General features: G+C 42.0%; 1 pseudogene; it reads right to left on the bottom strand.

Moving 5' to 3' along the window:
* Positions 1-1,139: 1,139 nt before the first annotated feature.
* Positions 1,140-3,751, bottom strand: LOC148163879 (ferritin light chain pseudogene; annotated as a pseudogene).
* Between the last annotated feature and the right edge of the window lie 6,125 nt (positions 3,752-9,876).

Here is a 9,876-nt window from a genome sequence, read left to right as displayed (position 1 = left end):
GGGGAGGGTCCTTGGACCCTCTATCTCAGACCTCGAGGTTGTGGTTGCCCCTCATACCTGCTCTTCTTATATTCTTTAGAGCTCTCTTTGTTTCCTACCAGCTGACTTCTTGTTACTCCAATCCCCCGCCATAGTTAGTAATTCTTTATATTAAACTTATCCTGCTCAAAAAACAAAACACAAAAAGCAAACCCTAGATAAAATTACTTATAACCGTTTTCTTTCCGTGATAACTACCATTTACACCTTGATGTATATACTCTAAACCTTTTCTCTTGTATGAATGTGTATGCATGTATTATATGTGTATGTATATACATATAAAATACATATCTGTGTCCATATATAGTTTTTAAAACAAAAGGTAAAGCACATTATACAGGTTATTTTGTTATTTTCTGTGTCAGTATTGACAATGGTTCCACTGGGGCATATATATATATATATATATACACCTTAAATTGTTAATATTTCCCCCTCATCTGGGACATTTAGGCTCCTTTCCATCTTAAATTATTATGAACAGTGCTGCAATGAACATCCTTGTGTCAGATATCTCTTGTTTATTCTACCAGATCCACTTTCTACTCTTCTCCATCCTTTTCTCAGCTCTGCTCTCCTTTAGGGAGAACGTTAACTGGTTCCTCTGCCCTCTGGTTTCCGGTGACGTCCTGCCAGCCATGCCAACCTCCTGCAGCAGATTGGAGACAAGGACAAGAGTGAGATCAGGGTATTAGTTCCTTGCTCCCTACTTGTGAGGTCTCCTAGAGCTGGCTGAAGGTCACTGTTGTCAAGGTGGCCAATCCTCTCTTCCCAGTTCGCAGAACCAGTCCTTCCCTTGTCCTTTTTCCTCTGGGCCTAGGGGTGGTGATGGCTCTGTGCCTCCACAAGCCCTTGGTATCTGCACCATCCCCTGTGGTTTTCCTACAACTCCTCCATTTCTTTGTAAATGAACCCCACGTGAATTATCCCAGTTTGAGTGTGCCAGTTGTTCTCTTACTAATACAACCTTTAAACCTAAATCTTTGTGTATATCTTTAATTATATTCCTCAAGTAAATTTCTAGATGGAGAATTTGCTAGGACATTGAGTGTGCCTGTTTGGTTTTTGTTTTGTTTTGTTTTCTGCGAAAAGCTTTATCATTTCCATTTGGTGCATGGCTTGGGAGAGGGCTCCAGGGTGGTTAAAAAGCTGCCTAGTGGCTGCAGGGAGAGACTCAGACAGAAGCCCTGGTGCCAGGGGTTGCCAGAGGGGCCCCTCAAAGGCTGCTGGGTTTCAGGGTTGTGCTTGAGGGTGAATCTTTGGATGAGATCCTCACCCAGTCCAGCCTGGGGGCAGCTAGGCTGCAGAGGTGAGTCAAGTGGTCCCCATCTTCTTGATGCACTTTACCGCCTCATCTAGGAAGTGGTTCTCCAGGAAGTCGCAGAGATGGGGGACTGCGAGGGCAGAACCCAGGGCATGCAGATCCAGAAGGGTCGGGTTCCGGTTCTTCTCCAGAACCAGGATGGCTTCTATGGCATCCAGGGCTTTACCCCACTCATCTTGGGAAGGTTTTGGGACAAGGACGAGGCTGCCGCACTGATTTGGCATCTTCAAGAGATGTTCAGCACCCTCAAGCTTCTCCTCAGCCAGCTCGAGGAAGAAGGAGCCCATGTCCTCCAGAGCCACCTCTTCACTGTCAAAATAGGAGCCCAGAGAGAGGTAGGGGTAGGAGGCCCGCAGATGCATATTGACCAGGTGGTTGACGGCAGCCTCCACCTGGGTGGAATCATTCTGATGAATCTGGGAGCTCGTGGCTGATCCATAATAAGGAGCTAAGCTCAAAATAGGGTGTTGGCTGGTCCCAGAGGCAGAGGTTGGCCAAGAAGATGGCTCCCAAGGTTGTGACTGGAGGAAAGGTCGGAGGTTGGTCAGAGGTTGGTAGAGGAGGCATCCCTGGGTTGTTCCATCCAAATACTGTTGAAGCAAAAGACAGATCGATGGGACCTCCCAGCACACTGCCTGAGTAAACCTGTTTTTAAGATGTGTGAAACATGTTTTAGTGTTCAGTTTAGATGGAAGGTTTCTAATCTTGGTGATGTAGGGGGTCACTCTCTAAAAAATATGTAATCTTAACTCTGGGTCCAACCAGATGAGAATATACATAAAGATTTAATAAGGATAAAGAAGTTGGTAAGGAATACAGCCTACCATTTAACCTGGTCCCTGAGAAGTTCTAGAGACCCCAAATCTTCCTGAGCTTTTTAATAAGCCCATTTTGTGAAGGAGTATTACAAGGATCCAGCTAGAAAGTGAACTAAAGAAAGAAATCCAATCAGTTGATATTGGTTTATTGAGTAGAATAAATAAGCTTTCCACATGTCAGTTGTTATCTGGGCTTCTGAGAGCTCATTCATCAAATTTCTAACATGGGTGACCAAAATTTGTCTTCATGTTTCATTGTGAGGCCCAATTCTCATGATGATGATTTCTTATACCTGAGCTTTTCTAAGATAATTTAAAACAGGTGTGGCAGATATGACTTTTATAAACTCAGGAAGCACAAGAAATGTTGCACCTTTTCCAGGGTGAACCATATGAAACTGATGTTTCGTAAGTTAAAAATTGTCAAATATCAGCAATTTCAAATGCTTTACCGTAGTACTTTTCTCTAAATCCATTTAATTCTATTTTGCACCTTCATCCTGCCATATTGGCTAGAAAGATAACCTTAGCTGTTCGTAGGACTCCTCTACACCTACTCTTCATCTACCCCTGTCCTCTCTCCAACCTCCTCCCCTGCTTGAGAATATGTCAGAGTTTCTGGGTGAATAGGGAGTTGGGGGGGGAGGGGGAAAGCATCTGTTCAAGTCAATGCTGCGTCTTCCATGTTCTCTGTCTGCCTCTGTTCTTCCTAGGCTATTCTGGGAGCATGGGAATCGAGAAGCTGCCTAGGGATCTGTCTGCCGAGGCAAACCAGTCAGCAGTTTTTCTCTGAGGTCTTATTGTTCCCACAGATGCACAGCTGTGCGTGCAAAGGGGTTTCCAGATGATCACGCTGAGGCTTACCACAAAGGAAATGGATCACTGTCCACAGTACCTGGAACATCATAGGTACTCAGTAAATATTGACTGAAGGAATAAATAAATGATCTGAAGTTGTCAACCTAAGCAGACTAAGCAGAGTGAGCAGAAAAATAGCAATAGCAAACACTTACAGGATTCTTAATGTGACAGGCATTGTTCTAATCACTTTACGTAAATTAACTCTGTTCTTGCAATGACCCCAAGAACTAAGACTAAGTTCTACCGAGCAGAACTAAAGGACCTGCTCCAGGTTGTGGCCCACCTCCGTAGTGTGACTCAAAAGCCTATCTGCTTAAGTTCTAGTCCATGCTGCAGCCCATTCTAACTTTGGAGAGAAGGAGGTAGGCCTTTGATGTCCTCGGGTGTTTCGTTTGCTTCAACACAGATTTTGCTAGGGAGATTTCTCTCTGATACTTAAGATCACTAACAAATCCCAGGCAACATCCGGCTGGCAGCAGCCCACTGGCATCCCCATCTGGCCCACTCCGCAGGACTGGTCATGTGAGAGTGTCAACTAACAGCAACAACTGCTGGGTGATGAATGGCTAGAAGTAGGGCAGCTAGAAGCGTGACGGGGACGAAGAATGCAATCAGGAAATGCTGACCTGGAACTTGGAGAGGGGTAAGTCGCGCCGTGATGGATGGAGGGCGGCAACCGCACGTACAGCTTGCTGGCACACGTCATCCGAGAAGCGCTGCTTAATTTGAATTGAAACAGGCAGCTTGAGAGGCAAGCAGTGACAGAAGCCACAAACCAAAATACAAACCTCTCATTAATCTTTCCAACCACACTCACACTTTTGGGTAGTATTGTTGTTCAGCATCATTCTTCATTATGATAACAACAACAACAACAACAAAAACCATGACGCAGGGCGATGCACCCAGGGCCATGCACTCTGAGACTTCCGAGGTAGAAACAGGCAGAAGAGCCTTCGAGCTGAGATCTAAAGGGCACATCTAAGCTGATCTCCAAACAAAGACTTCTGTTTAATTTTTGGCATGACAGTTCTAGAATGCACTGAGGTGCTTGTGCACAAGAGCAAAGTATGGTCGGTTCCCTTTATTTCACGCCTCAAAGTCAAGGGCTCCCTCTGTTATTTTTCCCCTTCCCCATTGTGGTCCTACCTCTTGCATCTCAGCCCAGGTCAGAGATCTGGGTGCCCCAGGTAGTGGGAGACTCCACCCAGCAGGAACATGATCACCCTGAGCAGTCAGTGTAATGTTGGGTCCATGCTGTGTGGGCTCCATGTTGTTCTGGAGGCACTTGCACCACTTACAAGAAGACACTTCATGTGTCTGTGACTTTTCATTAAGTCCTCAAATGAGACTTAAAATGGATGTTTAAAAATTAACCCCCTTTTGGGGCACCTGGGTGGCTCAGTCAGTTAAGCAGCTGCCTTCAGCTCAGGTCATGATCCCGGGGTCTTGGGATCGAGCTCTGCATCGGGCTCCCTGCTCAGCAGGAAGTCTGCTTTTCCCTCTGCCTGCCACTCCTCCATGCTCGTGCTCTCTCTTTCTCTCACACTCTCTCTTTAAAATAAATAAAATCTTAAAAAAAAATAATCCCCTTTCAGATACATGGTTTGCAAATATATTCTCCCATTCTGTAGGTTGCCTTTTCAGTCTATTGACTGCTTCCTTCGCTGTGCTGAACCTTTTCAGTTTGATGTAGTCCCACTTGTCTATTTCTGCTTTTGTTGCCTATGCTTTTGGTATGATATCCAAGAAGTTATTACCAAGACCAATGTCAAGGAGCTTTTCCCCTATACTTTTTTCTAGAAGTTTTCTAGTCTTAAATTTAAGTCTTTAACCCCCTCCCCCTTTTTGGGGGAGAGTCTGTGGGGGTGGGGAAGAAGGGCAGAGGGAAAGGGAGAGAGAATCTCAAGCAGAATCCTTGTCCAGTGTGGAGCCCAACATGGAGCTTGATCTCATGACCCTGAGATCATGACCTGAGCCAAAATCAAGAGTTGGACACTTAACTGACTGAGACACCCAGGCGTCCCAAGTCTTTAACCCATTTTGAGTTGATTTTTTTGTATGCTGTAAAGTAGGGATCCGATTTCATTTTTTTTTGCATGTGGATGTCCAATTTTCTCAGAACCGTTTATTGAAAAGATTGTCTTTTCTCTCTTGTGTATTCTCAGCATTCTTGTCAAAGATCATCTGATCATATGTGTGTGGGTTTGTTTTTGGGCTTTCTATTCCATTCCATTGGTCTATATGTCTGTCTTTATGCCATTACTATACTGTTTTAATTACTGTAGCCTTGTAATATGTTTTGAAATCAGGAGGATTTTTTTTTAAGATTTTATTTATTTGAGAGACAGAGAGAGAGACCGCGCACAAGCAGGGGGAGGAGCAAAGAGAGAGGGATAAGCTCCCTGCTGAGCAGGGAACCTGACGAGGGGCTCCATCCCAGGACCCTTGAGATTATGATCTGAGCTGAAGATAGCTGCTTAATTGACTGAGCCACCCAGGCACCCTGAAATCAGGAAGTATTAATAACTTCATCTTTGTTCTTCTTTCTCAAGATTGCTTTGGCTATTTTGGGTCTTTTGTGGTTCCCTATGAATTTTAGGATAATTTTCTCTATTTCAGTAAAAAATGTCATTGAATTTTGATTGGGATAGCATTGACTCTGTAGATCTCTTAGGGTAGTACAAACTTTTTTTTTTTTTAGTACAAACGTGTTTAAAATATTAAGACTTCTGACCATAGAACTCAACAGTAAAAAAACATGAATAAACTACATTAAAAATGGACAAAGACCTTAAATAGACATTTCTCCAAAGAAGATATCCAAATGGCCAACAGGTATATAAAAAGGTGCCCAGGGCTCCTGGCTGGCTCAGTGGGTAAAGTATGCAACTCTTGATTTCAGGGTCATGAGTTCAAACCCCAAGTTGGGTGTAGAGCTTACTTAAAAAAAAAAAAAGATGCTTAACATCAGTAATTATTAGGGAAGTACAAATCAAAACTACAAGGAAATACCACTTCACATCCATCAACAACTACAATAAAATAGATGTTTGTCTTTTTCTCTTAGAGTTGTAGGAATTCTTTACCTATTCCAGATACCAGTACTTTGTTGCATATATGTATTGCAAATTTTTCTCCCAGTTCTACCCTGCATTTCATTCTTTTAATGGTGTTTTTTTGACTAAGAGAAGGTCTTAATTTTAATTAAGCATAATTTTTATTATTTTGTTTTGTACTTTTACTTTTTTCTCTTATATTTTATACCTCAAGTTTATGAAGATATTCTACGTTTTCCTCTAAAAGCATTATTTTAGGGCGCCTGGGTGGCTCAGTTGGTTAAGCGACTGCCTTCGGCTCAGGTCATGATCCTGGAGTCCCAGGATCGAGTCCCACATCAGGCTCCCTGCTCAGCAGGGAGTCTGCTTCTCCCTCTGACCCTCCCCCCTCTCATGTGCTCTCTCTCTCTCTCTCATTCTCGCTCTCTCAGATAAATAAATAAAATCTTTAAAAAAAATAAAAAAAATAAAAGCATTATTTTACTTTTCATATTTAGGGCTATAATTCATTTCAAATTAATTTTTGGGTGTCTAATGTGAAAGAGGCATCACATTCTCCTTGTCCAATTGATCCACTACTATTTACTGAAAGGACAGAATGCACAAAATTTAAACTATGGATATTATGTGAGGAATGGAAGGCAGCAGTGTTCCTACACGAGAGAATGGAAGGCAGTGCTACAAGGAACAATATATTTAGGAATGAGTAAATAGGTCTATTTGAGGTGGATAGCGAACTTTAACATCCATAGTATTACCTATTAAAAATACTGATTCCCGGATATGCAAACTGCCCCCCCCCCCGGCATTCAGATCAGGTCTGATGTGGATCACAAGTAATTTGTGGACTATGCTTTGAAATATGCTGGTAAAAGCATGCAGGTGCTGTATGTCTGTTTTTTTCAGATCATGCTGATATAATTTAAAAACTTTGTGGAGTTCCTAAGTGTCAATTTATAATCCATTCCATCATATAGACGTCAGACTCACAATTCTCTTTGAAATAAGCTTTCCTCTGTCTCGGACTCCCTGTAAAACTGCTGTGGGATAATGGCCTTAGATTCTTCTTAGAAGCCCCGTTGCTGAAACAGAGAAAGTCTGCCAGACATACTCTTAAAATCCTTAGAAGCCTTTCTGTCTGTCTGCAGGATCTATGAGGCACTGCCTTAAGTCTTCCTGACTTCTAAATAAAGGATCTTACAACTCTATCCTAGATTTGGTCTCTGCTCTGGAGCCCTTTGAGAATTGTTTGCCACTCACAGTACACTCCTACAGCTTGATGAAACCAGATTAACTACAGGGTTTATGAGAAGAAACCAGGAAAGAGTTGACAGATCATTCAAACCAGAAGCTGTTGTGTAAGGCTTCAGCTGCTGATTTGAACTCCTTTTAATCAAAACTTTCTTTTCTTTTTTTTAAAGATATTATTTATTTAATTAAGAGAGAGAAAGTGAGTGAGTGAGAGAGAGAGCGTGCACACGAGTGGGGAGAGGGGCAGAGGGAGAAGCAGACTCCCCCCTGAGCAGAGAGCCCGATGCGGGACTCAATCCCAGGACCCTAGGATCATGACCCGAGCGGAAGGCAGATGCTTAACCCACCGAGCCACCCAAGCACCTAAAATGTTTTTTTTCTTTCAGACATATCCATGATTTCTCTTTTCCCAATATTAAATAACTTTGACAAAAGTATTTATAGAACTCCTTAGTGGGGCATTCTTAATGCTTTGATCTGGGCTTTTTACTAATCTTGACATTGTATCCTCTACTGTCAGGCTAGGAGCTGAAAGGAGTTTGGTGTTGTTGACCCTCCTACTCTTGTCATCTTGGTTTTTTTCAATTTCCCGCACCAGCGGGAATTCACGTCTCCCATAACAGTCCCAAAGTGAGGAAATAAAGTAATAAAATAATGAATTTTAAAGTCAAAGAAGGAAAAACATGGTTTAAACAAATCCCTTTCTGTGGCTTTTAGCTGACAGTAGGAATGTCCTTTCTGGGTAATTTCATAGCAAGTGGACTCTGATAAACCCTTGCATGAATTTCTAAGCATGATGAATATTTCTTGGTCATTGTTTAAATTCAGTTTGTTGTTCCTGCAAATTCTGCTCTTCTTTATTGTTGTCACTGGAATATTAGAACTGATTCATAAGAACATAACACAAAACTAATGATCTATTTACCCCATTTTTTGGTGGAGAGTAGCACCAATGGAGTTTTTGTGGGAGGGTTTTGTTTTACCTTAGTTATTGCGGACCTGAATGAAATCCATCTTAATCTTGAGTTCTACTCTGTGATTGGTGCTATAAGCCAAGTCCATCTGCAAACAGATCTTTTGACAATCACTGATGTCATTACCCAGACACAATAGAAAATGACACTAATGTGCAATCCTTAGAAGACCAGGGTCCCTTGTCAACAAATCCCCATTGAGTAGTGATTTTTGATGAGATGCTAAAGAACACTGAGCTTTTTCTAGGTTTTGAAAGTCAGAGCTCACAAACATTTTACATGCAAAAAAATAAGTTACTTACTGGATTAAATGTACAAGTATGATTTTTGGTCACTTAAGGAAATGAATGCTTTGTGAACATGACAAATCATAAACTGAAACAAAAAGAAAGAAGTTTAAATGACAGCGTTGTAAATGAACATGAAATGCTGGGTTTGGATGAGATGATTTCTATGGTTTTTCCAGATCTAACATAAATTTTCCCTAGTGCTGAAAAAATTAGATTTATGAGAATTCACCAAAAAAGATAATATCCATGCCCTAGAAAATATGGGAAAATATGAGTGAAGAGTGTAACTGAGCTGAAGCGTGTGACTTCCAAGGCTTTCTCTTCAACTTGCCAAGAAAGCATAACTCTGTCCTCAAAGGCATGTAAGCCACTGAAGATAACTGTGAGAAGTGAGCGAAAGAAGGGGCAAGCCAATGTTACCATCAAACATTTCTCCCTAGGATGCAAAATAAGTTTGGGTGTCATTAAAGATATATTTTGGGGGCACCTGGGTGACTCACTTAAGTGTCCAACTCTTGATCTCAGCTCAGGTCTTGATCTCAGGGCCATGAGTTCAAGCCCCACATTGGGCTCCATGCTGGGTACAGAGCCTATTTAAAAAAAAAAAAAAACTATTTTGGGAGCGTAGTGATTGATTTAGCCTGATATAAACAAGATCCACCCTAAAGCAATTTTACTGAATGCCTTCAATGTCTCAAGGAAGTTATTTGGGTAACGAACTGCCCCAGTTTGTCTAGGACTGCGGAGTTTTCTGGAATGGGAGACTTTGATAAAGTTGGGAAAACCTCAGGCTATTTTGTACAAGCTGGTCACTGTAGTCGTAAGAGAACTAAGCAGAGGCCAGATACCCTTGGTACAGATCCATCACACAGTCAGTAGAGTATATCCCTCCTCTTGTTCAGTGGCTTGAGAAAACACAAAATGGCCTGACGGAAACCTCAATTTTCAGTTCAAACTGAACCATGTTATGTCTGCTGGGAGAAACCTTCCCCCTTTGGGAACTAAGACCTCTAAACCTGACGAGAGCAGAAGCAAAACTTTGTAAGTAGATGATGAGTTCTAATAACAAGAAAGGCTACTCTCCTGTCTTTCCCTTGGTTTCTGCACCTATATAATCTGTGGGGTAAAAAAAAAAAAAGGAGCCATACATCTTGGTAGCTGATTTGGAGCATATACTGCGCTTTGTAGACGAGTACCCTCATGTTGCAAGGCATTGTCTTTGTCTCTCATTTGTCACCAAAACAGGGTCTTTGATAG

Source organism: Eumetopias jubatus, unplaced genomic scaffold, assembly GCF_037043125.1.
Source record: "Eumetopias jubatus isolate StellerSeaLion01/CBP00866 unplaced genomic scaffold, mEumJub1_p1.0 scaffold_7, whole genome shotgun sequence".
Lineage (NCBI taxonomy): Eukaryota > Metazoa > Chordata > Mammalia > Carnivora > Otariidae > Eumetopias > Eumetopias jubatus.
Note: the sequence above shows the minus strand (reverse complement) of the source record. Positions and strands in the feature narration are given on the sequence as shown.